The 20,731-nt window shown below is 44.4% G+C and overlaps 1 protein-coding gene and 1 long non-coding RNA gene across 2 annotated transcripts in view; one reads left to right on the forward strand and one right to left on the reverse strand.

The window, feature by feature from the left end:
• Positions 1–20,731, forward strand: part of pex5la (peroxisomal biogenesis factor 5-like a) — a gene marked incomplete at both ends in the record, with an annotated part of 111,254 nt that overhangs the window by 17,609 nt on the left and 72,914 nt on the right. The gene's annotated exons all lie outside the window — the stretch shown is intronic.
• Positions 8,534–9,655, reverse strand: LOC311307567. Its single transcript, XR_014630377.1, has 3 exons — positions 9,469–9,655; positions 8,798–8,898; positions 8,534–8,663 (listed from the first exon to the last, which is right to left on the reverse strand). It is a non-coding gene; the product is annotated as an uncharacterized lncRNA (long non-coding RNA).

The raw sequence follows: 20,731 nt of genomic DNA on the forward strand, positions 1-20,731 counted from the left end.
CTTTTTCCCTGTACAGGAAGACTCATCCAGTTGTCGACCAAGGGGACTGAAGCATGGTGAAGCCCTGTCTCCTTCTGTCTTACATAAAAGGACAGGGTTCTTGAGAATGAAGTGCCTTGCAGGGGGAGAGACAGAGGGAGAGAGAGAGAGAGAGGGAGAGAGAGAGAGGGAGAGAGAGAGTTGTACTGTACACATGGGTGCAGTAAGACATTGAAACATGGTTAGATTCAAAGATTGATAATACAATGTTTCTAAATGGCCTTACTCCTTTATAACTTACAGTCTCAAGGGAGGAATTATTAGTACCTTCAAGCTTGAGACTAATCTGGGTATTTCTGCTGAGTCATTAGTAGCCTTATTCAGATTAGAAAGGGATCCAGCATTTACCATACTCCTCAAATAGTGTATACTGTGGATGCTAGTCAAATATTGTTTTTGGATGCCAATTTCCAATTTATTTATTTTAAAAGGGACCATGTACATGATCAATATTTAACAAATGAAAATTGAGTTAGCGAGAAGACAAATTTTCATTATCGGTCCCTTTGCCAGATGGCGATAGGCATCCTGGAGAACATGAAATGAGTGACAACAGCATTGCCATAAAAACATTTACAATGCAATACAGTTAACTTACATGACTGAATACAAGGCAAGTAGGTTAATGGCAGTTTAAAAACACACGCAGACACCATTTATTAATGCTGCACGTGGATGAGTAATAGGATGGGGACTCTAATGGACTGTGGTACTTAATTCCATTGATGGGATGCTCTGAAGGAAACCACGGCCTGGCTGAATGTGCTGTGGGATTGTGCAGTCCCCCCGAGCCACACCTCTAGTAACCCTGATTGAGGCGAATTTGAGGTTGATGAAGCAAGACAGGAGGAGCCAATCCACGCATGATCTTAAAAACTAAGATGACATTTTTGTATTTAATTAGGTTTTCTACGGAAAAGCATTAGGGCCAACAACAGTTTGTTTTTTTAAGCTTCTGAGTTTAAAGTCAGAAATTCTGACATTTCAGTTATTTCGGACTTTTTTTTCTCAGAAATTCTGACTCTAATCTCAGAAATTCTGACTTTAATCTCAGAAGTTATTTCTAACTTTTTTTCTCAGAAATTCTGACTTTAAACTCAGAAGCTTAAACCTGCTTCACCATGACATCTTTTAGCTTCGTTGCAACTCGCTGGAGAAGCCCATCGAAGGGTCCAAAAAGAACTACAGGGACAGAATGGAAAACCAATACAGTGGCACAGACACCAGGAGCGTGTGGCAAGGCCTGCAGCTCATCTCCACATGCTTCAAGAGGACTACAATAGTGCCAGTCCAGTCACTCCAGTGGTCACGAAGTGCATGGAGAAACTAATGATGAAACACACTGACACCATCCTACCAGACTCACTAGACCCACACCAGTTTACTTACAGAGACAACAGGTCTGTGGATGATGCCATCGCACTCGCCCTACACCTAAAAACAACTCTATCATCAGCATACATGCATACATCACATTATCCACACATACAGTAGAAGGTAGATCATTAATGTACATGCTGAACAGGATTGGACCCAATTGAACTCTATGGAAAAATTTAAGTTGGGCAGCTTTTGCAGCCTTTGCAGATTAACGGTGTCAAAAGCTATCCGTAAATCAGGAACACAGCCATCATAATCCCACCGTCCATTGATGTTTTGACTTTCTCGATGAAGAAGCATGTTGCCGTTTCTGTCTAATAATTAGCCCTGAATCTAAATGCAGTGGGAAGGAGCTATCAGGATGCAAACTATTCATTGTGAGGAAATTGTCACCTCCACAATAGACTGTCTCAGAATGCATTTACCTGCCCAACCACCGTGTTTACTCACAGCCCAAATGGCAATGAGCCATTAACTTTGGGTTAATAAACTAACCCAAAGTTTAATGTCAGAAAGCCACTATGTGAGTGACCAGTCTGTTCGCGTGGCAATGAGCCTGAAACAAGCGAAGCCAGGCAGAACAACTTGATTACATACGTCTCACCCCTCCTTGTGTAATCAGAGACACTGCTGCCGTCTAACCACAGCCACAGCCCCCCCCCTCTTAATCTAGCCCTCCTCACTGTGACCGACAGAAAAAAAGGCCTTTTCTGATGAACTCCTCAGCATCCAAGTGTGGCGATGATTGGTGCCTGCATCCGTGACATTTACATGGCGAAGGGAGGTGCTCTGTAAGTAACACCGCTCACCATCAAGGAGGAGGAGGGAGCCTACAGGCAGCCTTGGAGCCGGAGCGCCATCCTAAATCATCCTCCTCCTGTCCTCCCAACAACACAGTAGTTTCCCTCCTCAGAGTGTGTCAAAATAGAATCTTGTGTTGTTTTATTTCTCATTTAATGTTGTCCTGTTTGTAGCTGGCTTCTCACCCAAGTACAGTCCGGTTCTGGTGAATAGAATAGAATAGAATAGAATAGAATATACTTTATTGTCCCCTCAGGGAAATTTGTCTTGGACTCGTTTGCTGCACAAATCAACTCTATACATAGAAACAGAGGAGGACAACACATCACATGTCTTACATACATATACTACACACAACACGTTGTCCACAACATATTGCACATACAAAACCCATTACACATATTACTCACAACACATTGTACATACACAACACATTGCACATACACAACACAACACATTGCACATACATAGACTATTGCACACAACCCACATTGCACTGGTGGATAATCATTGTGGTGAGGGAGGTGTTAGGGAGGAGAAGGTCGGGTAGTTTTGTTTATCATCATCCCAGAAAGGATCTGGAATTGGCTGCAAGCCTGAAATCTATTGTGAAATCCTAGAGCTGCTGATCAATACCATGCCAGGGGCCGGCCCCTGTTCTAAATTTGTGGATTCCAAAGTGGGAGGAAAGGCCTCGAGATCCCTACGCGTTGTCCTCAAAGCGCATATTGGGTGTCACATTAAAAATGGTCCCCCTTCGCACTCCGTGATACTACAAAGTCATTGGAAGAGCGTATTGATCACAAATATTGCATGAACACGCCTATCGACAAGGCCTCCCTGTCGTTCGACACGCTTATCCCATTGAGTTCTCTCTCCTTCTATTCTAAGCACAAATGAAAGCCTCAGACTAGTGAAACGATAGCTCACCACAACTGCACACTAATGTCATGTTTTCTCAAGGGCCATGGGCATTTATTGTACAAACGTGTCCCAGCATAATCTAGCATGGAACATCAGCCATGTAAGTGGGACTGTGAGTAAGTTTGCCAGGGGCTGAGATTTTAACAGATTGGCATAATTACATGTCATGCTAACTTGGTAGTGTGAGCCAGTTTTGTTATTTATGAATTAGCCCTGCTTTAGCTTTGCCAACACAGCCGGTGGCCATTGATTTTAACATTGTACTGTATGTTTCTGTGTCACAGAAAAACCTCCAGAGAATGGGAAAATATTATTTTTCCCTCCCCAAAAAATGCTCAGGACAACTGAGCCCAAAAACCTGCAGCACCTCTGGGTGCAGTGAATGAAGAATAGTGCCAATAGAGCCCTCAGCAGTTCTTGACATTGGGCAGCAGCTCAGTGTGCAGTATAAAGTCCTCACCAGAATCTGATTCAGAATCAGAATTTATTTATAGCCATTGTATTTTTTCAACATACTAGGAATTTGCTTTTGGGCATAGGAAGGAAAGGGCCGGGTGGCCCGAAACGTCACGGTGCAACAAATAAACTGCTAAACGGGAGCTGTCTTTGGTGTGAGGACCCTTTCTTTCCCTTTATCTAACTCTCCTGTCTCGTCCCTGCACTGTCCTGTCTTTGCACTCTCCTGTCTCGTATGAAGGAAATGAAAGACACGCACATCCAAAATAACCTGTTTAGGTGGGTGCTGGATCCAGGGGCATATGTGCGTGTCTTTCATTTCCTTCATACGAGACAGGACAGTGCAAAGAGCAAAAAGTACAAAATGCTAGTGCAAAATAGGATAGGATCAAATAAAAACAATATACATTTGAAATGGCTCTCACAATGGCTCTGCGCGTGCCAAAATTGAATGGTTTCTAAATTGGCCTATGCTACACCTCTCCACAGAGTTTCATGAAAAGTGGTCTGGTAGATTTTGTGTAATCCTAGTCCAAAAAATTAATGGAGGTGAATTGCTGGCCCGGCCGTGTTTGGGCGGCTCATGTTGACCCATGCTACACCCCTCCTCTGAATTTCATGAAAATCAGTGTGGTACAGTAGTTTTAGCGTAAACCTGGTCTAAAAATGAATGGAGATGAATAGCCAGCTGTGTTTGGGCGGCTCCTGGCCCTACCCTGTGATTCGGATCTGCTTCAAAATTTAATAAGTTCCAGAGTTTCATGAAAATCGGCCACTGAAAACCTGTGCTGTCTCTGGGGCAGAGGTAAAAATGTAGTGCGCTCAGTGTACAGTGAGTGTGGAGAGTGTAATGTGAGTGTGTGTGTGTACTGTACATACACAGGTGGTCATGTGCTAGTGTCTCTCAATGGTGGCGGGGTCCGGGGTCGTGCGAGGACGGTGGTGGGGGCGGGAGAGGGGGGTCAGAGAGGGACACAAGCCTTCTTAATGAGGCTGATGGCCATGGGGAAGAAGCTGTCTCTGTGGCGTGTGGTATAGTCCTCATGGGCCGCCGCCTCCTGCCTGAGGGGAGCGGCACGAAGAGATTGTGGCCGGGGTGGGAGAGGTCAGCCGCAGCCGCTTCAGGGTCAGAATTCGGTACCAGTACCATAGCTTGGGCAGCAGCTCTGCATGGACGGCCGTGGTCATTCCTAAGCTGTTTTTCACACGAGGCTTAGAGCAGCGATCGTATCAAAACATCAGTCTCTGTCAGATCCGCCCAGTCCCAGTCTCAGCATTGCCCAGGATACGACCGGCATTTAACACCGGCATTGCTTGTTAATGTCATACAGGTATGCCCTGGGAAAGATGGCAGTGGGCCACGCTGAACTTCCATCACGGAGAGTGATACCCTGTCGCAGATGTCAAAGGGGAATTACAGCAGAATAGAGGCCAGCTGTGGCGTAGATAGTGAGTCATTGTAGGCAAATCAAGACTCTAGATCTGTTTATTGCCATGTATATGGCTCTCAAACAACATGACCCAGCAGTTTTCCAACTCTAAGTAATTGCATGTTTTTGCTTGTAATTGCCGATTGCAGCCCAGCAACGGGATGGCTCAGCCCACGGGGAACCACCTCCCTGCCTGTGAGATGAGACCATGTTGCCTTGGCCATGCGGTTGCATTCGTTCCCCACCCCAGCCTCCACTTAGATGAATGGTTTTGGAGAGGTCGCTCATCTTCTGACGGATTTATTTTAATTGCGGCAGAAGGGTAATGAGCTGCCCACGGTCTCACACACATACTGCACATACACCGCACACACTCATGTGCGCACGCACATGCGCACACACACAGACACACACACACACACAGCCATGGCTCTTTGAAAGGGAAGACATTCAAAGCCAAGAGCTATGTATACTATAGTATGAAACACAATTCTTCAGCATATTGTCCCATAAGTCTTGAACGTACATTTCTTTTGAGAGAGAAGCGCAGCAAAGTTAAACCAAGGTTTAATGATTGCCATTAATTAATTAAATCAACAGATTTTTTTTTCAGCTTTGTGATTTTGGTGTCTCATATTAATCTAAATTTCATCAACTTAATGCACACTTACTCCAAAGAGATTTATGTTTCTATTTGAAAGACAATCACAGCTTCTTGTATATGCCATCAATAGTTTGATCAGTACCATGTTCCGATTGTAAATAGATCTATAAACACAAGAGTATTTTTTTTCTGCACTCACAAATGTTGTAAAAACACACCCTAAACGGTAGTGATTAATAGTTTTGTCAGTATGAAAGTTGTTCATCAAAGTCTTGGTTATGTAGTGATCAGTGAGTCAAAATTATTTAGAACATCTTACTGTAGATCTAAGTAGCCAAAAAACGGCTTTAGTCACAACAGTAACACCTGAGGAGGTTTATTCCAGGGTCTCATTTGCGATCGTGCCATGGTTATGGCCAACGACATGTGATGAGGGATGTCAGGGAATTTGGTAGCTTTTGTAAGATAGCTTTGTAAATATGCAGGAGCCAGTGCTGCATTCCCCTAGGGGCCAGGGACGACCAGCCCACTGCCTGATACAGGTTACAATAATGCTTTCTAAAATGATCACCAGAAATAAAATGAAGTGCTGAATGATAAACAGCTATTTCAAGGAGGTAGAGGCAGCGTGCATATACAGTACAGTACATACAGTAGTGTCGCCACAGTCAAGTACTTGCAGTACATGAAAGTAGTCTGTACTAAGAGCTTCCTATTAAAATGCAAAAAAATGTGAGCTATTTCTATAAAAGAACCAAAGTTTCAGTCTTAGATAGCTCATCAACATGCATTTTGATGTTAGAGAGTAGAAAGGAAACTCTTGAAAAGCTCTTGACACATGAGCAACCCGAGGGCATCACAAAGTGCACGATGACGCCTTTAGTTTCCCAATAGACTGAAACCATGAACTATATGAATAATATTATATAATATCATAAGAAAAAGTATTGTGAAGTAAGTAAGGACTAAAGGGCAGGTGTACTAACATTTGCGAGTGCAGCGTAAACAGCGCCTTGGGCAGTCCGCAGAAAGTGCTAACGGTGCGTCTTCAGTTTGCGTTAGATGTACAAAGCCTGTGCCTCAATGTGCAATCAGCGCATGTCACCACCCTCAAACCATAATGTGTGTGGGGAAAATATTGCGACTTGCAGTACGGAGTCTTGCTTTATCCATGATTAGGCTACCTCTGTGTAATTATTTAAATTATGAGGACTGATGTGATAGGCTATCTTTAGACTGGTTATTGCTGTTGATGGTGTAACGTGATGATCACATCAGCCTTGTGTAGCTTATTTGCAAGTGCATTGTAGGCTATACCTTCTACACACAGCTAGGTAGGGGATAATATATGCAGGGGATTCCCTGGCATCAGGAGCAAGATTCACTTTTATTCCCATGGGTTTTTTTCACCTCAAAGGGGCCCCTAGCTTGTCTGTCAATCAAACATATGTTTCTAATAATATATTTATTAAAATAGCCTATTGAATTTATCTTAATTTGTACCAACTGAAACATATAGCTGTGATATACTGGAGCTAAACATATTTCTACATAAGACGATTTTCCACAAAAGACGTGTTCTTTAATATAAGGACGAGACCAGACTAAACATGACACAGCACTTCCAGGCATCAACTGCAGTTACGTAGTCACCAGTAGTAGGTGCTAGAACTCCACAACAAATAGTATAGCCATTCTAATGTAAAGACAAATCACTAGGCTCAATAGGCTATACAGTATTTTCACTCAATTCACTCAGAGGCAACATGTCATGGTAAAGGCTAAGCCTAATAATCCAATGTAAGCTAGTTCAACACATGAAAATATCGTTTCTTGTCTTTGAAATTGAGAGTTTAACATGTTTTTTTTAATGATTTTTTAAGGTGCCCACCCACATCCATTGTATGACCAAAACAGTGGTAGAGCAATTATCAGACTTTCTCAAAAGTGCTAGTTTTGTCAACTTTTTGATCTGAACCATTGTATATGTGACCGCCGTTGGTAATTTGGTCCTCAACTAGGCATTTTCATTTTTCAGTTTTTTACAGATTATGAAAGTGCAGATTGTAAGCTTTCAAATGAGGTCTCATACATTGAAATCTGAACATATTTGAAGAAGATATGCTTATTTGAATGCTAGTACTGCCAAATCAACTTAGCTGAGAAATCTCCCTCCAAAGTTCTCCAACATTTCACACCTCTGACTGCCAGGTAATGGGCGTGAACAATAGCCTGGTAACCGCACCCCCAGCCACTCCCCCACTGGAGGATCTGTCATTATCTGTCAGAGTGGCTGTCAACTTGGGGTATTACCTGAGAGGCTGCCAAGTGGGGTGCTCTCTCACTGATGACCCCACACTCTTTGAGTCAGTATTAATCTTGTGTTGTGAATGCAGTTAAGAACAATATGAGATGAAGTTCAAATTGAACGTTCTTTATTGTCACATACATGATATAAAGTACAAGCATAAGTAGTTGAGTGTACAAAAGAAAGGCAACAGTCTAAGTGTTAAAGTGTACAGTCAGTTGTCTGTTTTAGAGACAAGGTGCATAGTGTTCATTGTGATCAAGTGTACAACAAAGTAATAACAGTCCCCAGCTCAATACTCAAGGTAATAACAACAGTACTCAGCTCAGTATTCAATATTCTAACAATGCAGTCTGTGCAAGTGTGGGCAAGTCTGTGCAAGAGAACAAGCAACGCTTCAGTATACAAACAGGAAAACAGGAAAGGCTGTGGCCTTTCTCCTGCAGTGCTGTCCGTCCTGATGATCTGCAGTGAATCTACAAGCGGACAGTCTTGTTCTGAGCTGCTGTGGAGTTTGGCGGGGGACATGTGACGTCTCGTCCCTCATCAGAACAGAACTCTCTGATCTTGTCAAAGAGATACGTCTGTCTGGCCATGTCCAGTCCGGGTGGGGCTTGCACAAGAAGACCTTCTCTGGGGGGCAGGACATCAGGCTTGCGCCGGTGCCGGTGCATCACAGTGTTCTCTGGCCACAACCATGCCAGGTCTCTCAGCATCAAAACTGCAATAGAATAGAAGGAGGAAAATACATTAAACTATTGCCCACAGTACTGGCACTCCATATAGATAAAATAGTACAAGAATGTGTTGATTAAATAGACTAGCTAATGCATGATAGGATGAACGTATTCTCACCTGTTGTGCAAAATCAAAGCTGTAGTGCAGTGATCTTCTTGCTGGCTGGTATGAAGGGAGAGCTGCAATTCCTTACAAGCTGGAGCTGGTTTTTGCTCATCCTGTAAACAAAACAAAGAAAAAGGTGTCAGACTACCATACCTCTCATGCTCTCTCATTCTGTTTCTCTCTATAATATAGCTACCTAGCTAGATATTAGCTACCACGCTGGCTAGTTTAGGAACAAAGGGCTAGCTCAGCTAACTAGCCATGTCCCTGTGCTAGGTAGCTGGCTAGTTTAGGAACAAAGGGCTAGCTCAGCTAACTAGCCATGTCCCTGTGCTAGGTAGCTGGCTAGTTTAGGAACAAAGGGCTAGCTCAGCTAACTAGCCATGTCCCTGTGCTAGGCAGCTGGCTAGATATTAGCTGCCTTGCTGGCTAGTTTAGGAACATAGGGATAGCTCACTAGCTATAGCCATGTCCCTGTGCTAGGCAGCTGGCTAGTTTAGGAACAAAGGGCTAGCTCAGCTAACTAGCATGTTAGCTAACGTTAGCTAGCTAGCCTTTGTTAGTTAGTGCTAGTGCCTTTGTTATGCTAGCTAGACTTAGTCACTTGTTTAGAAAGGAGCTACTGCTAAACGACTAACGTTAATGTAATGTAAACAGCACAGATAGTATAAAGATCAGCTTACCCCAAAGCAAAGCAGAATGCTTGGCGGTGGTGTGAATCTGCTACGTCGTTCGCTTGGTAGCAACTTGCTTTGTTGTTACAGTCATCTCTGTATCACAGGTCATCAAGAATAAACTCCGTGTACGAACGAGTCCTGCTCTGCTGGAGTTTTAGCTGCTCTTAAAACTCTTTCCATGTCCTGGATGCCATCCCCGTCTTCTCTTTAGCAAAAGCTGTAGCATCCATGGTTAACTTGGGACTGAATGCCGGCGTGTTGTTTGGGAAAGGTGGGGGCGGAGAACCCGGAAGCAACAGCCGGAAGCAATAGCCAATGAAACCAAATCATGCTAATCGATCTGCCCGCCCCCAAGCCCGGCTCGAAATCAGCTAAAAACGAGCTTAGTTTGCAGACTAATTATACGTATTTCGTGAACCTAAAACTGTTGTCTGTTATAGTAAGTAGGTACTTCACAACTTCAACTTTGGTAATACACAAAAAAACAAAAAACGAAAAAAAACGTTTTTTTATGTATTTTGCCCCCTAGCGCATTTCGGGGTTTGCCGAGTTGCGGACCAAATCACCAGCCGCTGTCACATATGATCATAAGTAACCTTAAAACAGGGCTAAACATGATATTTCCCTTTACTACTCATTTAAGAGCAACAGATTTATTTCTTTGTTTTTCAATTTTTTAAATGTCACTTCAATATCAGTTGAGAGCGTAAGGTAACGTTAGGGCCTAGCCTACGGTAGCCTAGAAAGTGCATTAGGCTAATTGTTTGAATGTGCAAAATGTGGATAGGGACATATAGCCTAACATAGAATGGTTCACTGTATTTATTCATTTATGTTATTGATTTTACCTTTAGGCTATGTTCTTATTTACCCAATTAATAGCCCTGGGGCCTCATTTATCATTGAGGTACGCCTTCTTTTACACGGTCTTTTTCGCGATTTCAGGCGTACGCCATTTGCCCCCCCCACATTGCGATTTATCAAGCCGAAAGGGCGGAAATTTAGTCGCCTTTCTCCGCGCTTTTGTACGACACCTCTCAACTTGTCCTACCGATTTACACGGTGTTCTACGCCCTTTTTGAATACAGGGGGAACTGGCGACGCAGGTGGTGCGTCGGTGAATTACTATGTTTGACGGAGAGAATAAGAGCGACAGTTCATGAACGCACAATCATGTAGGCTAATAGCCCAATTCAGCACCAACATATATCGCAATGCAAGATTAGACGTGTCCTCTAACCGGCTCATTAATGGTCCGATATGGATTTGTTCCCCAAACTGAATCTATGCGCTGTCCCAAACCTTTCCGCGCTATATGTCACACACCTAATGCAGGCACTCCATCAAACGGCAATAATTGACCAATTAGATTGTCATTAATATGTGATCATGTGGACCTGTTTGCTCTTTGGTAAGCATATAAATGACAGTCCTCCTGTGCGTAATGCGAGCCTAAATGAATCCGGCGCTACTCGGCCTACTGGCCGAGATAGAACTCCAAAGAGGTGACGGCGATGGCGACTGCACCCACATAAGGGCACCATCAGTGAATGAATACGTCTATGTGAATCGCTAAAATGTGCACACTAGAAATACCCAAATCATATGTGACGCCGACATGCTCATCACAAGTGTAGTGGCACGGTGGCCTGGCTCCACTTCATGACTCATTCATCCTGGCGCACAGCAGGGTGGGGCTAGACTGGAGGCAGGCGCTGCGCGTGACGGCTGGCTTGTTGGTGTGTCCATAGCCAAGATACATATTCTTTGTCTTATTTACTTTTAATCTTTATTAGCATTTTCCATCCATACAACGACAATAAAATAAAACATAAAAACCTACAATAACAGCTTATGGGTACATCCATCCATGCAGCTTTTTTTTCTTACTCAAATATGACAATTTTAATATTAGTGGTATCATCACACTTCCTTCTATAATCCATCCATTTTTCCCATCTCCCTTCAAACTTTCCTTCCTGCATCCTCAATGCATGCGTGAACCTCTCCCTAACATACATCTCCTCCACAACACCCAGCCACTGCTCCTTGGTTGGGCGTTCCACCTTATACCAAGCCCTCGTTATTGTCTTTTTACTAGCAACCAATAGTACTTTCACTAGGTATCTGTCCCCTCCTTGTACATCATCCCGTGTTATGTTTGCCAAGATATATATTCAAAGCTGATAAGAAGGTGGAGGTCGTGGCGCTGGAGGCTACAACTCGCGGGGGCACGACCGTCAGGTCAAGGACCACTGCAGACTCCCCCTCCTCTGAGTCCCACCCCACGTCAGAGTCTGGAGAAACAATTTCAATCATTTTCTTTGAGTTTGTCTGTGAACTTGATTATGCATTCAACATTTCATTGTGCAGCCATATTCATTTGATATGTTTTTCTGTTGGCAGTCAAATAAATGCTGTGATTTACCGGGTGATTTAGATGAGTCTTAATTTCCCAGAGGGGAAAATGTTTAATGTGTTCTAACATTATGAAGTGGTCATCTGCGTTATTGTTCCCTGTTTTTGGTCCTAATTTAATCATAGCCTACCACAGAATGTTTGCTTTCCTCACAGCCACATGTTACAGTATGTCCGTGTATGCCAAATCCTAGATGCACAAAACGTAGCTAAAGTAGGCTACTAAGCTGTAGGAGCAAACAGACAAAGGTAGGCTATTAATACCTTCCGAAGAGGATTGTCTTCCTCGCGTGGACCTCACCAACTAGCACATGCACCTCCGTCTCCGAGAAGTTCCTCTTCTTAGCTCTTCGTTCCATGTTTCATTGTCCCGCCTGGGTGCTCCACGCTACCTTTTTAAGCCGGTTCCTTCCGGGAAACCACGTTTGGCCACTCATGGTTTTGACCATATATGGTTGGATTAGGGCGTGGCGAGGGCGGAACACGGGGCGCGTGCGCGTACGCTCTCTTCCCCGCCAGTCTCGGATTTCTCGTGCAGAAAAGGGCGTACGACCTTTTTGATAGATCCGAAAAGCGTGTATATATTCTCGTCGTACGCTCGATTTCGCATTTTCCGCGTTTTCGTCGTACGCCCTCTTTTACACCGGAATTTACACGCTCTTTGATAAATGAGGCCCCTGCTTTCATGTGCTTCAATCGTTGAACTCAACCCGCCGCCTTTTTTTTCTGCTGCAATATATCCTCTAGGGGGCCCGTGGGTTCACAGAACCAACGCACCCTATGCAAATTACGCTACTGCCTGGCATATATTTCTTTTCTAAAGCCAGTTGTTTAATTGCAAAACCGTATAGCTCTGAATGGTGGCAATTGTAATCAGTGAATGTCTGCATTGTGAATGCTCCGGTCCACATTATAATCGTAATTCACTGTATTTGAATAATTTCAGGCCTTAGAGACCAATTTGATTACTAGGCTATGCAACCTCGCAAATATCAGTGTTGCACTAATATCGAATTATTTCAAATATTTTATAATAATTTCTCTCCCATGTATGCAGTTCATAAAACTGTATAACACGGGATATGCTTACGTTTAGGCTGGTGGTTTATGCCCAACTGGATTACACCTGCTTTTCAAAGGCAGAGAAATTTCACAGCAAAACAGACATGCACTTTACCCTGCAGTTTTCATCCATTCGACGGGATATTAATCAGCCTCCTTGCGCATCTCCTCCACATTTTGTGCACGTTCACACCCACCTTTCTCTCGATCCTCCCATGAATGCATATGCATGAGTAGGACAGCGCAAGTTGCCTTTATGTGGGCCTGCTCCAGGCAGAATGCGGTTTGACCCATGTGTGGTCTATTCGTACATGCCATGCTGTCAGGTGCACGTCACAACGGAATAACGCCAAAAGCGGGCGCTAACGTGTTAGTACATCTGCCCCTAAGTATTGCAATTGTCATTACATATATGACAAATACTTAAATGTATGTAAATGACAATACTTATTTTTCTGTATTAACATTTCATAAGAGAAAGGATCCTGGTAGTACTTTTTGAAGATGTGAGTTTTGAGCCTGCGACGTTCAGTCTTGTCCATGTTCAGCTTGAGGTGGTGTGTCGCCATCCACTCCGAGATGTCAGCCAAGCACGCAGCTATGCGCGTCTCCACTTGTGTGTCAGAAATGACTGGATCAGCTGGGGGTCATCGGCATAGCAGTGGTAGGAGAAGCTATGCGAGGGAATGACAGAACCCAGAGATCTACTGTAGAGAGGGAAAAAAGAAAAGGACCCAGGAAATGACCCTTGTGGAACTCCCGTAGTCAGACTACGTGGTTCTGACACAGACCTTCTCCAAATCATCTGGTAGGGGCGTCCCGTCGGGTAGGATGCAAACAGAGTGCAGAGCCTGTGATGTCTTACTCTTCAAAGGTGGAGAGGAGGATCTGGTGGTCTACTGTGTCAAACACTGCTGACAGGTCTAGGAGTATCAGGACGGAGGAGAGAGTTTGCTCTTGCTGTGTGGAGTGACTCTGTCACTGCAAGGAGGGCTGTCTGTGTCGAGTGACCAACCTTGAACTCGGACTGGTGGGGGTCCAGGAGGTTGTTCTGGTGGAGATATGAAGACAGATGGTTAAAGATGTTCAAGTGTTTTTGATAGAAAGGCTAGAAGGGAAACCGGTCTGTAGTTTTTGACATCAGAGTGGTCAATTGATTGTTTCTTCAGGAGGGGGGTGACTAGCAGTCATAAAAGCAGAGGGAAAGCATTCTGATACAAGAGGTGTGTTGATGAAGTGGGTAAGGAAGGGAAGGAGTTTGAGCGCAATTAGTCTCTTTCTAGACTCAAATTTTACATTGAATCACTGCACTCTGCATACTACATAATAGGGTCTGTGCCACTTCGCCACCCAAGCTGGTGTTCTGAGGGCATATCAACGGGTCAAAATTGAAAGAGTGACAGGTTGTAGCAGCACCATAGAGAGATCTGCAGTGTGCAGTAATGTAGTTAGCATAGCTTACAGTATGTAGTGTAGTGTATTAGCGAAATACTTTCATGGGTCTGGCGTTGAGACTAGAGCGCAATAGACTGAAGGAGAGGGACAGCATTTAGAAAGCAGCTTCAGCAGCAGATAGGGAGGAGGCGAAAGTGGAAAGAAGAGATAGGAAGTTAAAGTCGCACAGAAACAGACGTTTGACATCATCTAACTTCCGTAGTTTGACGTATTTCCGACGCAAACAAGCTATGAGGGTGGGACATAAGTTTAGAGGAATTTGATTGGAACATTGACAAGTGGACGGGTTTTAAGAACTTTAGACAGATTCGATAGAAGGATAGCGTTGATTGACGGGTGGATGTCGTGAGATTATTGGCCTAAAATCTAAGGTACCTGTTGTCGTAATTGCACATGACCTACCTTTTTCCAGGAAGTAAGAAGTTATATACTGTACTTTGATATAAGATTACAACAAAAGTAGAATTTTGAAATTTTTGGGGCATACATCGTTGAATAGGTGAACACTATGACCAATTATGTGAACCAAAATGGGACAGAATGCTTTTTTCATTTCTGTGCGACTTTAAGAAGGCCCTCTGGGATTTTGCCTTTCCTTTATTTACGCTCTGCCATTCTCAGGCTTCATCTATCAGTACTTCCTGAGTCTGACAGCCAAGGGGCAGGTGAAGTTAGCTGTGCTTTTCTTTAATAATAATTTTTAATCATCATTTGAAGTATGAGATGAGAGATTAAAATGTGATATGTATTTTTGTGAAGGTATTTTGTCCTGATTTCCAATGAAAACACACCTAGCGAGGCAAATGATTCAAATCACTTTTAAATATGAAAAGGCAAATACATCAGGAAAACACTGTCAACCCAAATTATTGCTTTTGTTACTCAAACATGAAATTACTCTAAAAGCTTTCAAATAGCTGTGACATCCCAAAATCTGTATTTCTTTTTTTTAAGGTGGTTATTTTTGCATTTCTTAGAATAGTTCTATTTATTGTACAAGTCCTAAATTGGCAGCCACAGGGAGGGAGAGAGAGAGAGAGAGAGAGAGAGAGGTTAATTGACAGACTGTGATTGCTTGGCCTTTTCATGCCTGGTCTTCTGCATTCTACCTAATGGCTTTTTCAAAGTCTTTATCTACTGTAACCACTTCGGTCTGTCTATACCAGTTATGATCCAAAAATTTCTTGGCCTGATTTTGCTGATAGTGCAACTTGAAAACAAACAGGCACATGCCCAGACACCATGTGGTAGATGAGAAGTTGGACAAAACTGCTGAGCTGATTCACTTAAAAGTTTACTAAAGAAAGAGAAACAATCTTACCATAACATAGCCCTTTTGGAATGAATACAGTATTTCTCCATAATACTCTGATCAGTCAGTGTAACCAAATTATTCTTTTTGCAAATTCAACCTATTCTCTTTACATATTGTAAGCTCTAAGGTTGGGCAACAGGGGTGGAGCACAGCAAACCAGTCCAAGATGTGTAGCAAGTCCACGCAACAGCGCATTTATTTTAACAAACAAAACATTTTAATCAGAAGTGTTATTCCCATAACACAAAAATCAAGCCGGCGGGGCACGTTTGCGTCCTCCCGAACCCCCGAACCGCGTTCCTATGGCAGAGGACAAAAAAGATTCAGTTTGGTCTCCCCAGTTCTCACACACATGCGTCTGCTTACTTACGGAGTCCTGTTCTTCTCGGTGGTGGGGCTTTTCAGGAGGCTGGGGCTCATTAGCCTATCGGCTCCAGCCGGTGCGCGCTCTGCCTGGTCCTGATTGCCGCGTGTTTGGCAGGTGGGTAGTAGCATTGCCAAGGTGACGCTGAAGGTGCGGTAAACCCCGTGGATCACCTGGCGACGCTGTCCAGGGTGCTGATCTCTGGGGGGTTGCGTCTCTGCCATCGGCCGCTGTCCATGGTGCTGGAGTAGTGGGGAGGTTCTACGGCTGCTGGTAGGCTCCAGAGAGGATGCCACAATATACATTTACATATACAGTATGGCCCACAAGTTGTTCTCTTCAAGGACAGGTTCTAAATTTAGCATTATAAGCCATCTTAAAAGGTTATTTACGATCATACACAACGTCCGATATCAACGTTTTGTCAAAAGGTGCACTCTTGAGATATAGCCCGTCGCCACTACTGCACTCAATGGATCCATAGACAAAATCTCTCAAAAACCCCATTAACTCTAAGACAGGAAACTCACCGAGTTTCAACAACAACAACAAGTCGAGAAGCCTAGGATTGCTTTGCAGCTGGTATTTCATTCAAAGTGCTAGGTAGAAGTGTTTGTTGATCAAAACAAATATGGGACCTGGATGAATCTAAACATCTCTGGCTTTAATGTCAATACAAATCAATAGATATAATATGATCAATAAAACCCAATCGGAAGCATTCTTTGTGGCGATTTTCTTGTTAGAACATCAACGGACACCAGTGATCACTCGCGAGTTTTCTGCAAAACTAGAGTTTATGGTGTTTTTGAGGGATTTTGTCTATGCACCTATGTATTGATCCATTGAGTGTGCTAGTGGCGACGGGCTACAGTATATCTCGAGAGTGCACCGTTTGACAAAACTAATATCGGCCGTTGTATATGATGATGTATACGTAGATTCCGAACCTGTCCTTTAAGCAGTGTACTGGATGTTGGTTTTTAATCACAGCATGGAATTGTGAACCCAGCATGGAAAAGTGACACCAGGACAATAACCTACAACCACCAGCCTTTCTGGTTTGCACAGCAGGACCCTGATCCAATTTTGGTGTGGCTGGAACAAAATCTAGGCAGGGGGTGGGGGTAGTGTAGCGCTGATGCTAGCACAAAAACAAATTCCCCTGTGCCTCCTTTGAGATGCTTTAATTGGCCAAAGTCACTCAAGGTAACCAGTGCAGCTGCAGGGCTGTGTCTGGGCAAGCCGGTTACAGTAGGTGACTCACACTACCGTCTGCGGAGTGTGTGTCGGTGTGTGTTTGTGTGTGTGTGTGTGTACACACAAGGAAGGGGTGACTGATTCAGCGCAGGGGCACTGAAGTCGGAAAGAGTGTGTGTTGTTAATTAAAGAAGATAAACACTACACAGTAGGCTAACTAGTTGTCATCAAGTGCAAATCTTGAGATTGAAGAAGCTGATGCTGTCCTTGCATGACTCAGTGAAAAACCCATTTTTGATTAGCGGAACCACTCTCCTACAAAGCATTAGCTCCAGCCTGATAGCACTAGTGTGAAGTTTGAGTACTGTACGTATACGTACTGTAGCCCAGCATGCAAGGACGGACCCGGACGAATCCGGACAAGCCCAGCTCAAGTCATATAGTGACTAGTCAGATCTGGCTTTCAATTAACATAAATATAATAGAGAAAAAGACTTGAACTGAAATCTCCACGAGGATAACTAAATGAAATGTGGAAGGACACATGACCCACCAGCACCAGCCGCGGCTACAGACTTTGTTGCTTGGGCTAAATCTAGTCTGCCCATCTTGGCCTTTATTTAGCCCAAAACTAGTAGTTGAAAATTGGGCTGTTTGATTTGTTTCAAATTTAACCCAAGATGGGACATTTGTTTCAGAACACATATAGCCCTAATATAGCCATGTAACTAAGATCACATTGCAGCAAGTGGGGAATTATGTCTAAATGCGACTATGGGCTGATGCTTGTCAGACGTTATGAATAGAATGCGACCTTCCGATCTCTGGCTGACATCGGCAAGACCCTAACACAAATACTCAATAACACTTACAGTATGCAGCCTAAAATACAGTTAGTTACCTATAGAGCTGGTAGGCCCATTCCAAACCCCCTAACATCATTGCTCCTTATTAGCCATATCGAAAGCACGCAGGTGGCTCCTCAGTTGTGCGAATGAGAGGCAGTGCAGCTGCATAAATCTAGGTCAGCAGGAGGCCCTAAGAGTTACCGTCCCATCTCTCTGCTATGTATCCCCTTCAAGATCCTCGAGCGCCTCATCTACGCCCGCGTCGAACCAATCGTCGACCCACTGCTCCCACAGGAGCAGACGTGGGAGATCGACCGTAGATCACTCTGATGACTCAAGACATCAAGGACAGCTTTTCGGCCAGAAAAGATGTCGAGACACCCTTTTGTGCTTGCCGCACAGGATCTCCTGCAACAATGTAGAGATCTTAACATCAGTGATCTTAACATCAGTGAGGCAGTATGGGCGGATTACACCTGGCGTGCGGAGTGGGGGGCGAACATCTCCAGACTCTGTGATTTTATCCCAGACGTGGGTGAGGCTTAACCGCCTCCAGATCGACGTCGGACGCTTCCTCTCATCGATGCACAGATGGGGCTTGGCATCCTGCGCGGCATGCGAGTGTGGCGCTGAGGAACAAACCGCAGACCACGTCATCTAGGAGTGTTCGATATATCGGACACTCAACAGAATGCGTGGCCTGACGGTCGTGGATGACGAAACGGTGACGTGGCTCCTGGAGGTGTGCCCGGATATACTGTATAGCCCAGGTGACCGCCTCACCCAGGCTCGGGGTGGTAAAAGGATAGCCCCTCGGCCCCAAGCCTGGGGGGAGAGGACGAACCAACCTTACCCAAACGAGAGAGTGAGGTCTCCAGTCAGAATGAATTGGCATTTCCCAGGCCTGCGCCAGTAATCAGGTTACCCCTCTGCTCAGCCTAATGAGGGGATCCTCTCCTCAGACCGCCAGCAGCACCTCACCCGCCAGCCCCCCCCCCCCCACCCCCACCCAATAGAAACTGCAGGCTGGGCAGAAAGACGAGACAAGGCTGTAGTGCATAGCGAAGTGAGTTCACTATGAAAGCTGCTGAATGGCTGCTTTCAAGCCTGACCTTAACGGGTAGGTACAGTAGATGGATGTGCGCAAGGCCAGGGCCGAGGTTGTTTCCGAGGACAGTGTGAAGGAAATCAAAGGTAAGTAAGCCTGGAGGAGAACATGGGGGAGAGGGGTGGGGTCAGCAGGTTACTGTACTGTACTGGGAACTGTATCCAAGAGTTTGTCTCTAGTTGTACAGTATATCAATTCCACCCACTCAACCAAATGCTGTTCTTTCACTCAGGTCTCTTACTCACACACGGTAAAAATGTTTTGGGGAAAAACTTTTGCATTTAATTTCAAACCTGTATTTATACTCGTGAAGCACATTTCAGGTTGAAGTACATAGGTCTAGTGCCATGGACTTCATTTATGTGACTCAAGGAAGGACCTCTAGCTTTAGAGTCTGTTGTAACATATTCCAAGTATAAGGACCATCATGGAAAAAAAGCAGCCCTTCCCAGAATGCACTTGAGGAACCCTGAGAACAAGCCGGTCATTAGATCGGGTCTGGTGGTGCCAAGGCTCCAGTCCAACAGAGACCAGATGTAAGGTGGGAGTTTATCAATGATGGCTTTGAAAATAAACAAATACCAGTGATAGTTACGTCTTAGAGAAAGAGATGGCCAGCCCACTTTATGATAAAGAACACAGTGGTGCATGTCATATCTACTGTATCACCCGTAATAAATCTTAGGGCGGAATGGTAGACAGAGTCCAAGGGTTTCCAGGTTGGCAGACACATGGCAGACACAAATATCTGATGCGAGAGAAAACAAGTTACAGTACAACCCCACCCCTATATTTTTTGTTGCCTCTAAATATCGGTACCATGTACGGTACCATGTGCCCAAAACAATTTAGAATGTTCAAGCATAACAACTGCTCACGATGCATCATTGTTTATGAGCAGCCTGGTTTGGCAAAGCTGGTGTTAGCCGGTCGGCTAATCATTGCTTGTTTCGTAATAACATCTCATTCACATCCCTTAACAGCTAAGCACAACTGCATCTAAGTAAATAAATACATGTATAGCTTCTTAAAATGTAACCGGTTTGCTATAGACATGAAAAACAGTCTGACGGTTGGTCACAAAAATGAAGTACACCAGGGGTGCTCACACCTTTTTGGCTTGTGAGCTACTTTTAAAATAGCCAGCTCAACAAGATCTACCCCCCGCCCGGCCGCCCCCCACCCCAACCTGCCCCCCAGAAAGCTGCCGGCCAGCAAGCTGCTGTTATGGGAGCCATCTCCATGGTGCGGAGGCAAGTTGCGAGGACGTCCTACTAAAACATGTGTGGGTATAATTCAGATGGATGCGGAGGTGGAGACCACCGATGAGATCGCCAGGTGTATGGAGGACTGGGATAACTGGAGACAAAGATGGGAGGCCCATCTGTGGACGAGCCTCTTACCAACACTAAGCAAGGACCATCTAATCTATCTTGTGAAATATGACTATAACTAATACTAACTGCACCTAACCTGTACAGTACACTAATCTATGAAAA

The sequence above is a fragment of the Borostomias antarcticus genome, assembly GCF_949987555.1.
Source record: "Borostomias antarcticus genome assembly, chromosome: 3".
Lineage (NCBI taxonomy): Eukaryota > Metazoa > Chordata > Actinopteri > Stomiiformes > Stomiidae > Borostomias > Borostomias antarcticus.